A 20,929-nucleotide genomic window follows, 5' to 3' on the forward strand; every position below is an offset into this window, starting at 1 on the left:
TAGACCACTAAAGGAGATGGCGCTCACTCCTCACACTCCACGCACACTCCAGGTCATTTGCCAGACAGCAGGAACAGGCCACTGGACTGTCAGTTCCAGGAGGAAGGGTCACAGTGGCTTTGTTCATTGATACATCTAGTGTGTTCAGCTTCTGCAACATGGTAGGGGTGGGAGGAGGGGATGATGGACGGGGGGACCTCGGGAATGGATGTTGGCCAGTGTGGGGGAGGGCACTCCATCCTCATCTCCAGGCTGCCAGATTTCCCGTCAGGCGGGGATCTTTTCTGTGATGAGAGAAGGGATTTGGGAGGACTTTTTCCCTGTGAAAAACATTGTCCCACCCTCGTTAATCAAGCTTTCTTCCTTGGCAGAGAGGATAGAGAGGAAGAGGAAACTTTCATTCCGCAGAAGGGCATCTGCCAATTTCCCACTTGGGGACGAGATTGAAATAGCTTTTTCAGATCCTCCAGTTAAGCTGACACATGTGGACCCTCCAATCCTCCACTGGGTTCCCTCCCAGGAGCAGTTATCTCGGCTCCAGCAGAACGGCTCTATCTCACCACAGCCTGCCAGCTGTCTCGCTTCACAATAGAGAGGCTCAGACCCCAAAGACAATTCTGGTGCAAACAGCATCAGAGAAGCAGGCACTGGAGTACTGGGGAGTGGAGGAAGCGGGGACAGCCAGGCCAGCTGGGCCACCCTTCACACGGTCAGCCGGCGCTTAGGAGCTGCGAGGTCTGGGGGGGGCACGTGGAGCTGCAGCCCGGTAATGGGGCCAGGGCTGAGAGTGATCTGAAGATGACACAGCTAGAAAAGCATCACTTTAAGGTGAGGAAGGTAAATGCCACTTCTGGGCCGGCACCGTTCCCCAGGCTGGGAATGAGATAATGAATTATTACCCAAGGAAATGAAACCGCTAATAAATTCAAAAGCAAAGCGAGGGGAGGTTAAACTCCATTTTTAAAAGGAGCTGATTTATAGAGTGCCTTCTCTCCTTGCCTCTGAGGGCACCAGCAGCTCCCCCTGGCCCTCCGTCTCTCTCCCACCTGCTGGCCCCTGACCCTCTGGACATACAGATCTAGCCCCCACTTCCAGCTCTCCCCCAGCCTCTGGCTGTTCTTTTTTCTCCAGTCCCCTCTTGAGCCACTCCCACCCCGAACAGGAATGTAAAGGCTTGAAGTGTGGTGAAATTTGGGCCAATTGGTTTCAGGAGCTCAGTCCCCAAGGAATGACTACAAGGAAATTCGTCTTCCTTAGGAGTCCATTTCAACCTTTGAGCCAACAAATTACAAGTAGACCAGCCCGGAATGGCAATCAGGTTTTGGAGCCTGGCGCTGGGCAGGTGCGGCTCGTGCTGTGAGCGACTAATTGATAGGGACTTTAAGCGGGAACCGGCCCTCTCCCCGTCTGGGGAAGCTCGCTAGCTACAACATTTTCCTTCTTGCTGTGTCTGCTCTAATCCCTTGCAAACTCCATTCCTGAAACCCTGGCCCCCTGGATCTTGGCTCCCCTCCTTTCCTGCCTAAAGCCATCAAGCCCCTGCTGTCTGACCTCATTGCCCGTTTCCGCGGTGACGGGCCTGTGATGTCACTGGTGGCGGCCTGTGAGCCTTCAGGTGGGTAGGATGAGAGCAGCAGGTGCCCAGGAAGAGGGGGAAGAACAAAGATCTTGTTTTTGTGCCATCATCCCTGATACATAATGAAAACCCGCGGTGGGGGTGGGGTGGGAATGGCGTGGGGAGATCTGAGTCTGTGGCCATCCCTCGCCATGCCTGCTCGGACATCGCCGGGCTCGGCTAGAGAAGGCAGAAAAAATTCCTCCAACCCCTTCCCCAGACACCTATGCAGGCCCTACACTCCTGCCTGAACAGCTTTTTTTTTTTTTTTTTTTTTTGAAACGGAGTCTCGCTCTATCACTAGGCTGGAATGCAGTGGTGCGATCTCAGCTCACTGCAACCTCCACTTTCTGGGTTCAAGCAATTCTCCTGCCTTAGCCTCCTGAGTACCACACCAGGCTAATTTTTGTATTTTTAGTAGAGACGGGGTTTCACCGTGTTGGCCAGGCTGGTCTCAAACTCCTGAGTTTGTGATCTACCCGCCTCAGCCCTGCTAAGTGCTAGGATTCCAGGTGTGAGCCACCGAGACCGGCTGATTTTAAAAGCCATCAAGACATGAAGGGAAGTGTGTCAGAGTGTGCTGGACCCAGTTTCCCCAATGCCCCATTTTCCCTGGTCGGTCTTGCACTTTCTAAGAGGTATGACCTAGAGGCACACCCTGGTCAGCTCAGGCCCCACATGCCTGCAAAAATCAGGCTCCAGGGCTCCCTCATTCAGCATAGGCTCTGCAGGAAGTCGCAGTGCCAAGTGGCTCTCAGAACTAGCCTCACTAGCAACGTGGCTGCCATTTCCGTGACCGACAAAAGCAGCTCCCCGAGCCTCCCTCGGCATTTGTGGTTCCTTTTGTTCCAGCCAGGCACCAAGAAAAAAAAATGCAGCATCCGTTTGGAAACAAAGGCTCCAGCAGGCTCTCTCCAGCCTGGACAGCTCACTTTCATTTGAGTTTCAGGTAATTTTCTGTGCAGCCTGAATTTGTTAGACAAATTAGGCTCACTTGGACTTCAGGTGTCTCAATTACCTGGGTGATTTGCATGTTTATGAGTGAAGGGGACTGCATAGTAGCACAAAGCAAATTTGAAATCCTGACTCTGGAGGCCCTGGAGCCCCCACATTACAGCTTTACTTACCCTAACAGAAAGGAGGAAGGACAGAGAGCCCCCTAGCAAGCAAACCAGCAGATGTCACATAACCACAGCGCAGGTACCAGGGAGCATGACCCTCTCCCCAAGTCCATGAAGGCCTTAGTTCTCTTGGATCTGCCAGCAGAACAAAGGTAACTGCCTAAGAACAGCTTCCAAAGGTAGAAGAAGAAAGTGAGAAAATCTATATTATCGACCGTTCCTATCTAAGGAAAAGAGGAAAGAGGATTCCCATAGCCCAGCCGGGAGGTGAAGAGTTAATCCTATAATCTAGTCTGCCAGGGAGCAAGGCAAGGACTGGAGCTATTTTCAACCCAAAGTGTGCATGCAGAATGCTTGATGCTTGGGGGGAGGAGCTGGAAAGCCTGAGACCATTTGAAAGCATTAATTGAGTGCCCACAGTATATAGGGCCTATTCTCAGGCCTTGCTGGAATTCCAAAGGACAAGAGGGCTCTCTCCTATCTTCTATTAGAGCATGGACCACCTCCCCCCACTTGCAATTTCTTCTCTGTGCCCACTCTCCCTCCCCAGGGCCACAGCTCCCTGCTGGGCTCCGTGAAGTACCTACAAATACCTGATGACCTTTTTAGAGTTGGCCCAATTACTCAACTGAAACAGCTTAAGCATTGCAAAGTCACACGTGCAGACTCTGCTAGCTGTCATAAAGCGCTGGGTCCTGGCTGTATATCGGACCCACCTGGAGAAGGTTTTAACTGATTGGAGCCTGAGACCCACCCCCAGAGATTATGATTTAATTGGTATTGGATGCAGTGGCAGTTTTTAAAAGCTCAGGTGATTTAAACACGCCACAGAGTCTAGGAGCTGCTGAGATGGAGGATTTGGGATTTCTGAATTGTTTAATGGTGAGTTGTTGGGCTGGAATTGATTGAGTTTGATGCGATCAAGACAGGCTTAGATTCTATATTCCAGGTGGGCTGCAGTCTTGACCAAAATAGTATGGAAGGTTTTCATATGTGTGTGATTGCAACGGATCCACTCGAGAGTTGGTAGGAGTGTAGATTTGCGTGGAGTAAATTATTCACTAAACTGGCATTAGTTGAATGGAGAGGGGGCAGGAAGAAGTAAATACTATTTCTTATCTGTTGTATGGCAAGAGGAAGTAATCAATATTTCTTATCTGTTGTGTGCCAGGAACTGTGCTTGGAAGATGATATTTCATTTATTCTTTCCAACCACATGGCAAATGCACATTATTCCTATTTTACAGATGAGGAAACTGAGACTCAGAAAGGATGAGTGTAATTTTGCCTGAGATTATACAATTTTTACCTGCTTATCTTCCAAATGGAAGAGAAATGATCTTTCCTTGGGTGCTAATGCTCTCGGCCTGCATGACCCTTCATTTGTGACCATTCCTCTTTGAGATCAGAACTTTCAAAAGACTGATCATAGTCACAGAGTCTCATTCTCAATATTTGTAGAAGGCCTTTCCTAACACAATTCTTAGAAACCCACTAAGTTACTAGGTAGGTTTATTCTGAAAGGATGGCTTCCTTTCAGTGCTAATTAGCTTCTCTTCCAATGGATGAGAGGTTTACATGCAATGGTGATTTCTAGTAGCAGGTTCAAATAATAATCAGCTGTTAATTATTAAAAATTTTTAAACATAATGACTTTTTATGTGCCAGGAACTTTTAAAGGTGTTTTATAAAGTATCCTAAGTTTACTCAATGACCCTAAAGGTGAAGTATTTTCACTCAAAGAAGCTGAGATTTCAAGGTTAAATGTCTTGTATGTATAGCTAGTAAGTGGCAGAGCTGGAACCCAAGGTCACATCTGTCCCAGCCCAAAGCCAGACCTTTCTAATAATCAACTACCCCCCTTTTAAAACAGCTTTATTGAGATATAATACACATACTATAGAATTCACCCATGTAAAATGTACCATTCAATGGGTTTAGTAAATCTTCAGATACGTGCATCTATCGTCACAGTCAATTTTAGAACATTTCATCACGCTCAAAAGAAACCCTGTAGACTTGAGTTATCACCCTCTATCACTCCTCCTCCCCAGCCCCAACCAACTGCCTTTTATAAAGTCTCTTTCTAAAAAAGCCAAACCTTTTTCTTCTCTCTATATTAAATATGGCAGTATATTCATATTCATTTATAAATGGGTTGCCTTTCCAGGTTACTGAGAGGTTGAGTTGCCAAAAAAGACCTGTGCCTTCCCTCTGATATTCCATAGGGTTGGTTCTTCTCTCCTCTTTCTGCCCAAAAACCACTGAGAAGGGCCTCAGAAGAGCCAAGGGCAGCCCTAAGTGGCTTTTGGGAGGTGATTGTGGATGTGGGTTGATGATGAAAGGGTTGGGGATCCCAGGAAACTTCTTCCAGCCTGGACTCAAGCCTTCATCTCATGAACAGAAAAGAGACCTCTCCATCCCCTTTCAGACACAGCCATTCTTCCTGGAGAAGCCCCTCATTCTTCCTTCTACAGAGGCACCTTAGGGAGAGTTGACTTTGCCCAAGGAAGGCTTTGCCAGAGTGGCCTCGGGTCAGCCAGACTTGGTGAGGAGTTTGGTGTGCAGATGTTTTCACTTGGTTCACCCCAGAAGCTGATCCTGAAGGACACAGGTGCTTAGAGTTGTGGTCAGGTGGTACAAGGATCACTGGTGGAGCGTGGTGGGAAGGGCACTGGGAAGGGACACAAGAAAGGGAAGGTGGCCACTGAAGGGCGGACTCCTGCACCCACTGTCCCAGCAGGAAACCGGTGCTTACTTTCCAAGTCAACTCTAGAAAACACTGTAAAACACCCAGCTCAGAGTTACCCCTCCCCCTGTCCAGGGATGTGTAAAACGCCAACTCCTAGCAGGCTCTGGTAGCAGCTCCTCCAGGGGGTACAAATTCCTCATCTGTCCTGGCGAGCTCCACACATGTGGGTGGAGCAGCCTCTGCAGTTTTGGAAAAAGCTCTCAGGCAGAGAAACAGACACCAGTAGTGGGAGGTTGGCTGGAGAGCACAAAATGGTCAGGCCTGGGAAATGTGGGAGGGAAACAACCAGAGCATCTGCAACAGCCTGGCCCCATCCGAACTCCTGCACGTGCAGGTGTACACACACACACACACACACACACACACACACACACACAGTGGGATGGAAACATGGCTTCAGTAGAGCACCTTCCTTCACCCCTGTGCTCCCCTCTTGCTCTCTGTCCATGGTCAGGGTGCTCATTTCCATGGTAATGAAGTTCATTAAGTGACGTTTATTAGGAACCAACTAGAAAAGGTCTGTCTTTTCCACCGAAGCTGAAGAATTTCCCACTAAGCTTCATGAAGAGCTTGAAACCGCAGAAGAGATCCCTTGGGGATGGGGGCTGCTCCCCAAGACAGAAGCAGTAAGCTCCACCCACCCCTCTGGGGACACACGGGAGGCCTTGGATGTACAAAGCTTGTTAGACAGCTGGCTTTCTTTTGAGGTGCAGCCTGACCAGCCTCCCCTGCGCAGGCCCTAGAGGCTCAGTGGCTGGAGGGCAGCCTGAAGTGCTGTCACGCTCGGGGCTCTGAGTTGGGAAGGCCAATCACCTTCCTTGGTTCAGCCTTCCGAAAGCTGAGAGCATCTGAGGCTCCTCTCTTTCAGGAATGGAATGGAACTTTAGAGTTCTGGGCAGCCCAAGGCTATATCTACTTCATTGCTAGTTGGCAGAATATCCACTCATTCATTTCTTCACTCATTCATTCATTCATTCATTCATGATCTATGAAACGGGGATTATAGCAGTAATGAGAGTACAATAATTGGAAGATGCAAACCCTTCAGCTTCCTTCAGAGGCTTAAGAGCACGCATGAGTCTAAGGTGGTCTAGAATCCCTGGCGCACCTTCTCAGCAGCCCCAGCCTTCGGCTGCAGCTCCGTGCACATGTAGGATCATGTTTGGCTAGGCCAGTGGGCTGTAAACACCAGTAGGAGAGGACACAGGTCTTATTCACCACCACATCCTCATAACCTAGCATTGTCCTTGACACACGGGAGGTAATAAATACCTGTGAATGAATGGATGGATATGTGCCTTTGAGTACAAGGCTAATTCTTGTACATATTTTAAATGCATCCCTATATGTGTCTGGGTATCAGGACACATGCTTCTGTATGTTTATGTCCTGGCTTTTGTATGGTTATATGAGTGTGTGCATCTACGTGTCATGTGTACATGCGAAAGAGAGTTCTTAATAGACATGGGCTTTCTTTCACAATATTTCAAGAGAATGAACATTTTTGCTTCCTGGTATCTGATTTTGTAAGTCCAATCTGCATTTTCCACACATATACAGCTCTCCAGACTTTCAAATATTTATACTCCTATATTTAAAATCTGTGAAATTTCTCTCTCTCACCCCTTACGTGCTTGTGCTCTCTCTTCTCTCTCTTCTCTTTCTCTCTCTGCCCTCAGCCCTCCCCTCCACCTTCTTTCCTCTTTGTCCCTAGATATAGACATATATATGGATGAAGAAATTCTCAAACTGAGCCACACTTTTCACTTTCAAGTTAGAGACACAGAGGGACACACGGGAGCCACCAACCCAGCCTATGACAAATCCCAAATGATAAGCCCAGTCAGGGAGGGGAGCAGCAGCTCTGGGGCCTGTGCCCCAAACCTCTGTGCCCCCTGAAGAGAGAACCTGCCCCTGGGAGAAATTTCCTCCATCTGCAGCAGAGCTTGGAAGGAGGAGGAACTAATTGATGTTTGCCCAGGGCTTCAAAGAGAGGCACTGAGTAAACATCAGCATCACCTGGGCTTAGGTGGCTTAGGGTCTTACTGGGAGGTTATAATGTCTTATGATGCTAAGAGAAGAGTAATCCCCCCAGGATTTTTCAACCTGAGATAGTCTGTGGACCTTCTCCATCCCACACCCTATGGCCAAACCATGAACCACCCACCTCTCAGCAACCAGTAAAAAAGACCTCATGCCCCTCCATGCTTTTTATTTAGTTAGTTAGTTTTGAGATGGAGTCTTGCTCTATTGCCCAGCCTGGAGTGCAGTGGTACAATCTCAGCTCACTGCAACCTCTGCCTTCTGGGTTCCAGTGATTCTCCTGCCTCACCCTCCCTTGTAGCTGGGACTACAGGCATATGCCACTATGCTTGCCTAATTTTTGTATTTTTTTCATAGAGACAGGGTTTCACCATATTGGCCAGGCTGGTCTCAAACTCCTGACCTTTTGATCCACCCACTTCAGCCTCCCAAAGTGCTGGGATTACAGGCGTGAGCCACCATACCCAGCCCACGCTTTTCTTCTTTTGAGACAGGGTCTTGCTCTGTTACCCAGGCTGGAGTGCAATGGTGCCATCATAGCTCACTGCAGCCTCTACCTCCCGGGCTCAAACAATCCTTCCACCTCAGCCTCCCAAGAGGCTGGGACTACAGGTGCACACCATCATGCTAAGCTAATTTTTGTATTTTTTGTAGAGATGGGGTTTTGCCATGTTGGCCAGGCTGGTCTTGAACTCCTGGGCTCACACGATCCACCCACCTCAGACTCCTAAAGTCTTGGGATTACAGGTGCGAGCTACCGCACCCAGCCCCGCTCTGTGTTTCTGCAGGCACGATTCCCTCTGCCCCAAATGTTCCCACTCTGCGTGTCTACCTGCTCATCTTCCATGATTCAGCTTAAATATCCTTTCCTTTGAGCTCCCAGACTGAGACAGAGTCCCAAATTCTAAGCTCTGAGAGAAGCCTGCACCAAACTTCATGGCTATGGGAGAAGTTTCGCTATGGATGACCTCTTTAGGTGTTGGCTGCCCTGCTGAGGGTATAGAAGGTGCAAAGTGCTGTTTTGATCTTTGTAACCAGAGCCCTTGCACATAGTTGAACTGAAATGAACTTAGGGACCAAAAGGAGTGAGCCAAGGGTGTAGCTGATGATGGCGGGAAGACAGGCAGTGTGCTAATGAGGCCCGCCGATAAGTGATTCATAATATTCTCAGGCTTCTCATAACCTCTGTGAGGATGGGATTATTCCCATTGCACACATGACAAAACTGAGGCTCAGAGGTCCCTGCAATGCAAGACAGAGTGGAGAGTCAACCCAAGTATGTCTGACTCCAGCGCTAGGGCCCTTGGCCCCAGTGCGGCATGTGTGAAACCACAGCATATGCATCTATTATTAATAAAAGAAGAAACAGCCGGGTGCGGTGGCTCACGCCTGTAATCCCAACACTTTGGGAGGCCAAGGCGGGTGGATCACGAGGTCAACAGATCGAGACCATCCTGGTCAACGTGGTGAAACACCGTCTCTACTAAAAATACAAAAAATTAGCTGGGCATGGTGGTGTGTGGCCTGTAATCCCAGCTACTCAGCAGGCTGAGGCAGGAGAATTGCCTGAACCCAGGAGGTCCCAGGTTGCGGTTAGCCGAGATTGCGCCATTGCACTCCAGCCTGGGTAACAAGAGCGAAACTCCGTCTCAAAAATAAATAAATAAATAAATAAATAAAAGAACAAATAAGTCAGTGAACAAATTCCCATCCATTAGTTGAGTCAAGACTTGAGGATTTGGAGACTAGGCAACGCTTGGGAGAAAGGTCTGCTGGGACCCCTCCCTCGGTCTTCCCTTTCTGCCCCCTGCGATGACCACTTCATCTGTCCCTGCCTGCCTTCTGGCCTGTCCCTGCAGTGTGAGTGCTGGACAGAGGGCTGTTCTGGTGTCCTGACATGCTAGAGTGATTCAGATTTCCATAGCAAGCATAACGCCTTCTCCCCATGTGTGGCTTCCTCGTTCCCAACCTGACCAGGAACTTCCTAAGGGAAGTGACCAAATTCTCTGCTTCACAACCCTCACGGTGGAGCAGGGAGATGGTAAGTGACTGTGGTTGGGTGCTACCTCCTGTCAGGCCCAATGTGTGTAGGGGGGTCCTTTCATTAGTTATTTTAAGGATTTGGGCTCTTTGAGGTGTGTTATCCCCATTTTACAATAGGAGAGCCCCGAGGCTCACAGAAATTAGTTTGCTTGTCCAAGATAACCAATTCATATAATGAACCTTAGAAAAGCTTTCCACCTTTCTTGGGATGAATATTTCAAGCTAGGAAAGAAGTAGTCATTTGCTGTCTTTTTAATCTGGAAGGAACTCATTGGTGTTTGCCCAGGGCTTCAGAGACAGGCACAGGTGGGTTTCTGGAACCTGGGGGTCTTATTTCTGAAAAGTTATGTCTTTACTTACAAACCAGTAAGCAGAGGCATCTCTTGCTGTGGTTTTTCCTAGCTGAGACACAAAAACGTGTGGACCTCGGTATCCTGCACTTTGTATCTGAGCCATGACTCACTGGCCAGGGAAGATCTACTGAGACCAGTATCAATAATGGAACGCAATTGATTAGAACCTTGAGAAGCCCTAAATGAAGTGAGAAACTTTTGACTTCCAGTGTAAAATCCAGATGCTCAGGTAATCATTCAAAATACCACGGTGAGGGGGCGGCCTCAAGGGCATGACCTCAGCTCTTCCTTCCTATCAGGGGATCATGATTGAGCATGGCCAATATTGTCAATTCCACATTTGGGCCCTAACGGAGCTGGCCATTCCAGAGTCAGGTGTAGCAAAACAAAAACACACCCCCCAAAACGCAACATTCTGAAGAATGGGACATGGACAGGGCAGTGAGGAGGAAGCCACCAGGATACCTCAGCCCTGGGTTCAAACTCCACCTTGCTCTCTGCCTTTCTCTACCACACACTGGGCCCTGAGGGTTGACCTGAATGGACCACAGCCCTGGGCTCTCAAGCTCTGTGGCTTCCAGCTGTGTTTGCCCAATTAAAGCCCTGGGTAGAGGTCAGGAGGAGGGAGGAGATGAGCCCGGACAGGCATTTCTCTGGCCACCACCTGGCTGGTGTCATCTCAGGGTGGCTAGCTTCCACTACCCAAGGCTGCTGCTTCTGTTGTGACAGCCTCTTGGATGTGACTTCCCCTCCCCACCCTGGGTTGGGGTTACTGTTCCCTTTTCTTGTCCTCTCAGGCTTTGGGTGGTAACAGCTCAACTGCTCCTATCCCTGAGTGACCCTCCTTCCATTCGGCCCTCCCCTTTGGAATCTGTCCCTTTGTAAATAAACCCACCCCAAATTGTCTAATTTAAATGTGTTCCCAACTTGGACCATGACTAATAAATACCAGGATAGTTCAGGGGACATTGTCACCCTGAATTTGTAGACTTTGTGCCAGCCGTAGCATTGCTGCGGATGTGGGAGTTCTGTCGCTACTGCATTTAAAAGCGTCTACTGAGCTCCCTCCCTGAAACTCTGAGTCTAATAGACTGCTGGGCACACTGTAAGCCAGGGTTTCTCAAACCGGTAACTGTCCCTGAGGGGCAGGAGGGGTCTTGTTGGATCCTTCACCACTTGGACTTCTTTCTCCTCTTCGTGAGAAATCTCTGAGAAGAGCCTCTGATCGTCTGGGGCTTTTACTGACCCACGATGACTCCTGACTTCATGGAAGGAGTTGGTTATTGGCCAAGCGTTACTAGCTTAACATGGGCTGCCTTCTCATCTTCTGCACATCAGACGTGTCACGATTAGTCACCCTGCAAATCTAGTGCTAATTCTGAGTTATGGGAAATGAGACTGTTCTGGCCTCTTTCTTCTGAATGCACAGCTTAATGACTTGAAATTCCTCTTGGATTATCCAGAGCGCCTTCTTTTTATAGAAAACAGAAAGAAACCTCAGCAGCTTCTTCTTTGTTATGTTGTCACTTTATTATCACAGAGCAGCGGTGGACTCACCAGATCGCAGCCTGTGTTCCTTCACATCTGTGACGGTGACTGACTTTAGCACAGCTACTCTAAGGCCGGGCGCCGTGGCTCATACCTGTAATCCCAGCACTTTGGGAGGCCGAGGTGGGTGGATTGCTTGAGCCCAGGAGTTGAAGGCCAGCCCGAGCAACGTGGTGAAACCCTGTCTCTATGGAAAATATAAAAATCAGCCTGGCATGGTGACGGGTGCCTGTAATACCAACTACCAGGGTGGGGCTGGGGCAGGAGAATGGCTTGAGCCCAGGAGGTGGAGCTTACAGTGACCCAAGATCACACTCCTGCATTCCAGCCTGGGCAACAGGAATAAAACCCATCTCAAAAAAAAAAAAAAAAAGAAAAACTACTCGGAAACAAAGTGACGGTTTTGGGTGGATATACCTAACACGTACCCAACATAATGGGTTCTGATTCCAGCAGTTCTAGATCACGAGTTAATGTCTTTCGTTATATGAGGATGAATGTCACTGTAGGATTAGCAGCTTCATCCCCAAAAATCAGGTGCACCGTGATTGTCACTGGAGATTTCTGTCTGATCACAGGGAACCCCTGGTAACTAACTCCTGCTTTGAAAAATAGCAATACCCAAATCATCGTGTAAAGCCTTGGGACTTTGAGCGTTTCCCTGCTAGGGAAGAGCTGATTGTTTAATCAGATCAGGGCAGGTTTTGCTGCAGTAACAGACAATCAGTAGTCAGTTACCCATGTGACCAATAGGCTCAGTGCTCACCCCCGGGCCCTGTTACCACCCCAACTCCAGAAGCCATGCCACCAGAGCCCCTGTATTGTGGATGGGACACAGTCCTTCTGCAGCAGAGGGAGGAAACATCATGACATGGCACATGACATGCCAGCTCTTATGAAAGCCTCTGCCGCTAAAGGACATGCCTCAGTTCTCTTCATGTTTCATTGGCCAAGGCAAGTCATGGCACAGGCTAACAGGGTAGACAGGTGGTCCCACTGAGAGACCAGACGTATGTGATTGGCCCCAGTGACCACCCCACTGATAGTTTCTTAAGAAAAAGTCTGGCCCTGCTTCTGTAGAGGCAGAGTACTGTATGATTGTCTACTCATGTGACAGTTTTGATTGGGATCCTTACTTGCAAAAGGACACTGGGTGGTTTGCTAGGGCTGCTGAAACCAGGTACCATAAAGCAGGCGACTTAACAGAAAGGTATTCTCTCACCACCCTGCAGGCCAGACGTCCAAAGTCAAGGTATAGGCAGGGCTGCACTCCCTCAAAGCCACCAGGGGAAGGGCCTTCCTTGCCTCTTCTAGCGTCTGGTGGCCCCAGGTTACCCTTGCCTTGTGGAGACCTCGCTCTAGTCTCTGACTCAGTCTTCACATGACCTCCTTCTTTCTTTTTCTTTTTCTTTTATGTTTCGAAATGGAGTCTTACTCTGTCGCCCAGGCTGGAGTGCAGTGGTGTGATCTCAGCTCACTGCAACAACCTCCGCCTCCCGGGTTCAAGCAATTCTCCTGCCTCAGCCTCCTGAGTATCTGGGATTACAGGCGGGCACCGCCATACCCTACTAATTTTTGTATTTTTAGTAGAGATGGGGTTTTACCATGTTGGTCAGGCTGGTCTCGAACTCCTGATCTCGTGATCTGCCTGCCTCAACCTTGCAAAGTGCTGGGATTAGAGGCACTGCGCCCAGCCACCTCCTTTCTCTGTATTGTTCTAAGGACGCCGATCCCTGGATCAGGGCTGCTCAACTCCAGTATGCCCTGATTTTAACTTGATCACATCTGCAAAGATGCTGTTTCCCACCCAACAAGGTCATATTCACAGGTGCCAGGGGCAAGGATTTCCACATAGCTCTCTGGGGACCCTTCATCCCAGAATAGGTGTTTCACATCTACTCAATTGGTTTTCTCTAAACACTATTATATGGTTTGGTTTTGCTTTGCTTTGTTCCTGGCGGGCTGTTCAAAGTATCTGAAAGGCCTTTAGCAACACGAGACCTCCACACTGCAGTCCCCTCACCCCTCAGAAAACAGACCCATGAACTTCTGCTGCCTGAGTCGTATCAAGAGCTGGGCTGGGAACCACCGCAGCCCCAGAGGCTCACTGCAGGAGTCCAGTGCACGGCTCATCCCTGGCTTAAGCATTTGGGAGCTTTTGTTTTTGCTTCCTTTTTAACTGTTGTTGTTGGAGCTGAGAAAGCCCTTCTTCAAATGAGGTCTTAAGGATTCCCTAGCAGTCCCAGTATACAAGCCCAGTAAAAGCCAAGCTTCCCTAGTTGATGTGGGTGTCGTCCCCTGTGGGAGGAAATTCAAAGCACCTTCTGGTTTCTCAGTCTTCCACTCCACGGCAGAGTCGCAGTGTTTGTGAGTGTGGCTCACTGGCCATTTCTCCCTTTTCTGTGGCCAGGACTGGGAGGCCAGGGCCTGCCCTCACCTCCTCCTCTCTGTCAGCACCAGGCTGTGGATGTGGGAGCTCCTGCTCTCAGCCTGCTGTCTCCTCGCTGGTTCCTGATGCTTCTAAGTGTGTGGAGACCTGACCTCTCTCTCGTCCCAGCACAGAGTGCAGATCTGAGACTCTAGTCCTGGAGGAAGAAGAAAGAATGAGTTGGTCCAGTCAAACTGTGGCCTGCACTGGGATCGGTGTAGACTTCATTGTCTGGCTTCCTCCTGCCTGGGCATGGTCTTTTTTTTTTTTTTTGAGACAGAGTTTCACTCTTCTTGCCCAGGCTGGAGTGCAATGGTGCAATCTCAGATCACTGCAACCTCTGCCTCCTAGGTTCAAGTGATTCTCCTGCCTCAGCCTCCTGAGTAGCTGGGATTACAGGCATGAGCCACCACACCCAGCTAATTTTGTATTTTTAATAGAGACAGGGTTTTCCATGTTGGCCAGGCTGGTTTGGAACTCCCCACCTCAGGTGATCCACCCGCCTCGCCCTCCCACAGTGCTGGGATTACAAGTATGAGCCACCACACCTGGCCCATGGTCTTCTTTATGCATCTCCTCCCTTGGGGGCCTCCTGCATGGGGCAACAGAGGACCCAGGCATTTGTGATTTGTCCTGGCCTCAAATGTCATCTGGTCACATCACAGCATCTCCAAGACTTCTCAGGGCCCAGATAGAGAGTACCAAGGCCACTCAGTAGCTCCCTTTTTTCACTGGAGCAGCTCCCAGGATTGCTGGCAGGTTCCCGGGGGCTTTGCAGAACAATGTAAGAATCCCCGGTGGAGATCAGTGTTTTTCAACATGAGCTGTGGATCAGAAATGGCTGTGGAGTGTTGGAAATATGCAGAGGCTGAATTCTCACCTGTACCCTGCAGCACAAGCCACGGGGGGAAAGGCCCCAGTGTCTGGATTCCAGGTGACTCTGATGTCAGGCAGGGTTGAGAACCACTGACCCAGACATTCTGGTCTTTATCCCTGGATTAGATCAGATCATTTCCAGGCCTTGCAACACCTGCTGCTGTGTTTACTCTAGAAACGATGGAGCTCTGGTGTCTCTCACTATTTTAATCTGTGTCTACCGCATGAAGATCCATCCAATAAAAGCTTTATTTTCTTAGAAAATGAGAATTTTTGTGAATGACCATGTTTGTCTTTTGTATTGGCTGCTTGGACCCACAGACTTACATGTGCGATTTAATTTTAGCAATGACAGGTCCTGAGGCTCCAAGAGCTGCAGATATAGCCTTTGCCGCTGACCTTAGGTTCCTCTCTTTTCCTCGTTCTTAATCTTTTATTATACTTCACTGCTTCATGGAATTACAAATCAGTACCAGGAATAGTTTAGGCAATAAAGTGGCATTTAAATATACAAAGAACAGGCCAGGTGTGGTGGCTAAGGCCTGTAATTCCAGCACTTTGGAAGGCTGAGGTCGGTGGATCACTTGAGATCAGACATTCGAGATCAGCCTGGCCAACATGTGGAAACCCTGTCTCTGCTAAAAATACAAAAATTAGCCAGGCGTTGTGGTGGGCTCTGGTAATATTAATCCCAGCTGCTCAGAGACTGAGGCAGGAGAATTGCTTTAATTTGGGAGGCAAAGTTTGCAGTGAGCCAAGATGGAGCCATTGCACTCTAACCTGGACAACAGAGTAAGACTCTGTCTCAAAAAAAAAATTTTTGAAACACAAAACAGAAGTGGTGAGTCTGATGATGATGATGAGGCTTGTGTCTGTAGCCACAGGACTCCAAGTACAGTTAAAGAGAACTCCTCTAGCTTTAGATTTCCTCATATGTGTCACCTCCTCCAGGAAGCCTTTTGTGATCATTTGAACCACATGAATCACCTCATAAGTGATCCTAACTCTTGGTATCCATTAAAATGACTCCTTCAGCCCCAGTCTTCCTCACCAGACTATAATTTTGACTCAAGCAAAAAGCAAGCCTGTCTTTCTTCTGGGTGTAACCCTAGTGCCCAGCACACGGCTTGTTGCAGAATAACCATCTGATAAATATGTATGGGATAAGCAAATAGAAATAGCTGCAAACTCTACTGCCGGGTGAAATATACAAGAAATAAATATAAAGGCTGTGTGATAAGAAAGTGACTCACAGAGCAAGGAGAGAGAAGGAAAAAGAAAGGCAGGTGGGAGGGAAGAAAGGAGCAGCTGGTTGAAAAGAAGACAGAATGGGAGCTGGCAGAGTCTGAGCAGCTATTTACCCAGATGCCAGCGAGAGCCTCTACAGACTGTGTCCCATTTTATCTTCACAACACTCTCAGAAGGCGAGCTGGCTACTCCCACTTTACAGATGAGGAGACTGAAGCTTGAGGCATCTACGCTGCCTGAAATTCAGAAAACCCTGGAGTAACTGAGTCAGATTGGAATCTGAGGGTTTGTGGCTTCAAAGCTGGGAGGCTGTCCCCTGCAGGACAAATATCAGGATCCCAAAGTGGCCGCACCTACTACTCAGCCCAAGAGGATCCCTTCCTCCTGCCCCACAAACAGGGTTCTGTTTGCAGTGTCTGTTTCTATGGCTGATTGGGTGAGCAGAAAAGGAGATGAGTAGGCTTCAACTTTGGCACCCATATTTAGTGAGAAGAACGGAGCACCCAGATTATAACTGAGGGCTGACTGGGGGGCTGAATAAGGAGGAGACACCTCCCATTTCATCATGGCTGTGAGCTGGGGAGGTGGTAGGTGTTGGGGGAGGGCAGCTGCTGCTCCCATCCCTTCCCTCCCATCCTCCATCCACACCTCCTCCCAGAACTGCCTGCAGAGGAGCCAGCCAGGCAGGGCTTGAGGATGTCAGGCCAGGAATGGCCAGGGGCCCAGAGGAGTGGGCACCAGCTGGGGCCCTGCTTCAGCCACGCAGCCAGACCTGTGCACACCAGGGCCAGCAGTGGCCCTTTTTCCAAGCTGCAGCAGCTGCTGGGCCAGAGGCTGTCCCTGTGGATCCTTGCCACCTGCTATTCCTAGAATTCATGGGTGGGAGGAAGCCTCATCTAGACACCCCAGCCCAAGGAGAAGGGTAGCGCCAATGCGTGTCCCTGGGACAAAAGGAATTTAGTTGTCCTTATCTGTGTCCTTTCATTTGGGGACTCTGGGGACCTGGCGAAGATCCATGTGCTCCAAAGCCTTAGCTTCCACTCTAGCCGTCGGTCATCCAGAGCTTAATTCCTTATGTGAAAACAAAAATGCTAGCAAGAGAATAGCAGCCTTGGGGAAGCTGCCCAGAATAGGAAGGATTTAAACCCCAGAAAGCACGGAGCATTTCCAATCACTATCCTGAGTCAATTGGTGCAGAATCCTCTTTCAAGCTTTGAATCAACACTGTGCACCTAGCACTGTTGACTCAGGAGGGTCCAAGGGTTGACCAGGGGAGAGAGAGCTGAGCGTGGCTTGGGATCGGAGCTCTCCTACCCTGCTTTCTGGAGCTCTTCCAAACTGGACCTGACTCAGGCTCTGCAGCAAATATTCTTGTTTTTGCTGATTTCTCTACATGTGAAGAATCTGAGTGGTGTGGACCCCACCCATTTAGGTGGATGACTGGACTTACAGTCCTCCTGGACCCTTGTCAACTATGATTCAGCCATTCTTCCTACCCCGAAGGGAGCAGAGCAACAAATGATATACTGCAGTTTTTGCCTGATAGATGCAATTTACACGTTAGCAAAAGCTTCCCAACAGGAAGGGCTGACATGGACGACGGTGAACTGCATTCCCTGGGCCTGGCACAGTGGCTCGTGCCTGTAATCTCAATGCTTTTGGAGGCCGAGGCAGGAGAATCACTTGAGCCCAGGAGTTCCAGAACAGCCTGAGCAACATAGCAAGACCCCATCTCTACCAAAAAAAAAAAAAAAAAAAAAAAAAAAAAAAAAAAAAAAAAAAAAAAAAAAAAGGAGCATTCTACCTAGTCTCAAGAGGTGTTTAAATTCTGAAGAATTTATCTTCACTTTGTGCAAAGAATGGGACCAGGGGTATCCATGGTTCTTCTGGACCCTGGGATTGTCTAGTAACTTCATCTTTAGCTAAAATCTCAGCAAAATGTGGAGCAATGGCTACTCCTGAGCAGTTTCCTCTTGGTTCCCTGGGATCATGGAACAGAGGTATGGCTTGGTCAGAAATATTGTCCCTTCCAGAGATATTGTCAGTAGGAGAGAGAGAGAGAGACAGAGAGAGAGAGAGGAGAGAGGATAGGGCTTCAGGTAGTCATTTCTATGGAGCCAGAGTCACATGTCCCTGTTCAATCCCACACAAGAAGGCTCAGCTATAATCACCAACCTACTTGCTTCCCTGCAAGGTAACCATGTCACTTCCAGTTCCTCCTAGAGGATTCAACATCACTGCTCATCCCCTCAGACCAATCAAGAGAATTGGTCTTGAAGTCATCCTGAGCTGTGGCCATTCTCTGGAACCCTGCCCTTCCTGCTTCACGTGGACTGGATGAGTGTCTAGGGGGACAGCTGTTTCCAGACACCTGGTTTGTCTTCAGAATCTGAAACCTTAAAGGCCGTCTGGTCTAATCATCCAATGCATGGTGAGGCCCCTTCTGGATTGCCCGTGTCTCCAGCATCCTGGTATGTGCCTATATATTTCCAGGGAGATCCAGGAAGATTCATGTGGTCTCTGCTCCAGGGGAGTCTATAGCCTGGTCAGGGGACAGATGGATCTTCCATCAACTCAAGAACTAAGGCTCAAATAAAAAAAAAAAAAAAAGATTGCAAGGCGTGGTGACTCATGCCTGTAATCTCAGCACTTTCGGGGGCTGAAGCAAGCAGATCATCTGGGCTCAGGAGTTCAAGAGCAGCCTGGGCAATATGGTGAAACTCTATCTCTACCAGAAATACAAAAAATTAACCAGGTGTGGTGGTGTGCGCCTGTGGTCCCAACTACTTGGGGGTGCTGAGATGAGAGGATCACTTGAACCTGGGAGGCGGATGTTGCAGTGAGCTGAGATTGTGCCACTGCACTCCAACCTGGATGATAGACTGAGACCCCATATCAAAAAAAAAGTCTAAGGGGATCTGAAAAGGCTCTATACTGTATGTATCCTACTGTCTGACACTCTGGACAAGGCAAAACCATGAAGACGGTGAAAAGGTCAGTGGTTTTGGAGTGGGGAGGAGGGATGGATAGGTTGAGCACAGAGGATTTTTAGGGCAGTGAAGCTCTCCCACATGGTACTGTCATGGTGGATACGTGCCACACCTTTTTCCAGAACCATAGAATGTACAATGCCAAGCGTGAGCCCTAAATGTGAACTGTGGACTTTATTTTATAATAATGCATCAACACTGGCTCATTCCTTGGAACCAACGTACCACACTAGTGCACAGCGCTAATAACAGGAAGTGCTGGAGTGTACCTGAGAGGGTATGCGGGAACTCTGTGTGCCTTCCATTCAATTCTTCTACAAACCTAAGACTGCTTAAATAATGAAGTCTGTTAATGTTTTCTGAAGTGCAGGATGAAGAAATAAAGAGAGGGTGAAGTCATTCTGGGAAGTTTCTTTGAAAGGGGTGAGTCATAAAGAGGAGGGGGGAGCAGGTGAGGAGGAGGAAGATTAGTGACTTCAGGGATGAGCAAACACTTCATGATTTCCTGAAGTCTTTTGTCCCCACTCAAAGCCCAAATCTGCCTCTTTTTTAGGTGCAGTGAGGACCCTGGAAGACAGAGATCCTAGAAAAAGCAGAGGGAGAAGAGGAAGAGAACACAGAGAAACGCCAGGGAACAGAACTCTTGGTCCAGGAGGCATAAACCACAAGTGCAATTAGTCAAAAAAGAACTTGAAATTAAAAAATGACTCTAAGCTAAGGAGGGGAGTGCATAAGTTACCGCCGCCTCAAGACATTTATGAATAATACAAATGCCGCGAGGTGCTGCGCCCAAGCACAGTTAATTAATATGTACAGGAGCAGAGATGCACTTGAAAAACAATAGTCCTGTTTCCCCCTCGCTAGAAGTAAAAATATTTCCAGAAAGACTGACACGTTTATTATTTTCTAACATAATTACCGTATTGTGGAGCATTTGTAATGGAACACATTAGCAACGCTAAGCACCTGCCTGGCTTCTCTTAATGCAGTTTGGTTCGGTGGTGCTGGGCACTGGAGGTGGGAGGAGGCTGGCAGGGTGGCCATGGTGGTGGGGGAGTCTCAGGAGAGCTGCGCGCACACACATACTTGATGCCCTTTCTCTCTCCTTCCCCCACCCGCTTTTGTTAAACCAAGCCAACATCCTCCCTCCTCCTCCTTCTGTTCCCTCCCCTGCCTAACTTACTGCCACCCACTTTTAGGGACCTCTGGTGACAGCCTGAGGGGCAAAGCCGAGAGATTCGGGGTGCCCCGATGACTACTGAGAGGAAATGTCTGCAGAAGGAGGAGAAGCAGAAGCCACCCTGTGCTAGAGGAGGGAGGAGAGATGAGCAGGGACAGGCACAGGGCTTAAACATTCACCCCAAGACCCAGAACAGCCCAGTAGGGAGAGACCTCAGCCTTTCTGCTACCCTTATTTCACGAGGAAGTAGGGTGAGAGTATGGGCATGGGAGGCTGGGACCCTGGGTTCTAGTCCTCACTCTTCTAGCCCAAAGGCCAACAGTCACTTTGTCTCTGAATCTCCATGTCCTCGCCTGTAGAAGGGCACCAGTGGAGGACATCTGGGTTGGCTCACCTCCAATTTTCCTGCAGCCCAATGTTCCAGGACAGAGCATGTCAGCCACTCAGCCAAGAGGTGAGCCTTGTCATCCCATCCAGCCCTTTTCCTCCACAGTTAAGAATGCCTCACCCAACAGATAGATGACCAATGTACTCTTTGCTGGGAGAGAAATGCCTGCCTTCTCTCTTCCACTCCCATTGGCTCCCTGCCATGCCCAGCATCCCTGCTCCTCCCATCACCACACACATAATGGAACCCAGAAGGCGGGCGCCCATGCTGCCATGTGCACAGCGTGCCATCCCTGGCCACACCCACTTGGCCCCACTCCATCCTTGGCACCCGCCACTCCTCAG

At 49.1% G+C, this 20,929-nt stretch overlaps 1 long non-coding RNA gene across 1 annotated transcript; it reads left to right on the forward strand.

Annotated features, from left to right (window-relative positions):
• The first annotated feature begins 1,747 nt into the window (after positions 1-1,747).
• Positions 1,748-19,885, forward strand: LOC118153454 (uncharacterized). Its single transcript, XR_004742677.3, has 3 exons — positions 1,748-2,564; positions 9,977-10,156; positions 19,571-19,885. It is a non-coding gene; the product is annotated as an uncharacterized LOC118153454 (long non-coding RNA).
• The last annotated feature ends 1,044 nt before the right edge of the window (positions 19,886-20,929 follow it).

The sequence above is a fragment of the Callithrix jacchus genome, chromosome 5, assembly GCF_049354715.1.
Source record: "Callithrix jacchus isolate 240 chromosome 5, calJac240_pri, whole genome shotgun sequence".
NCBI lineage: Eukaryota > Metazoa > Chordata > Mammalia > Primates > Cebidae > Callithrix > Callithrix jacchus.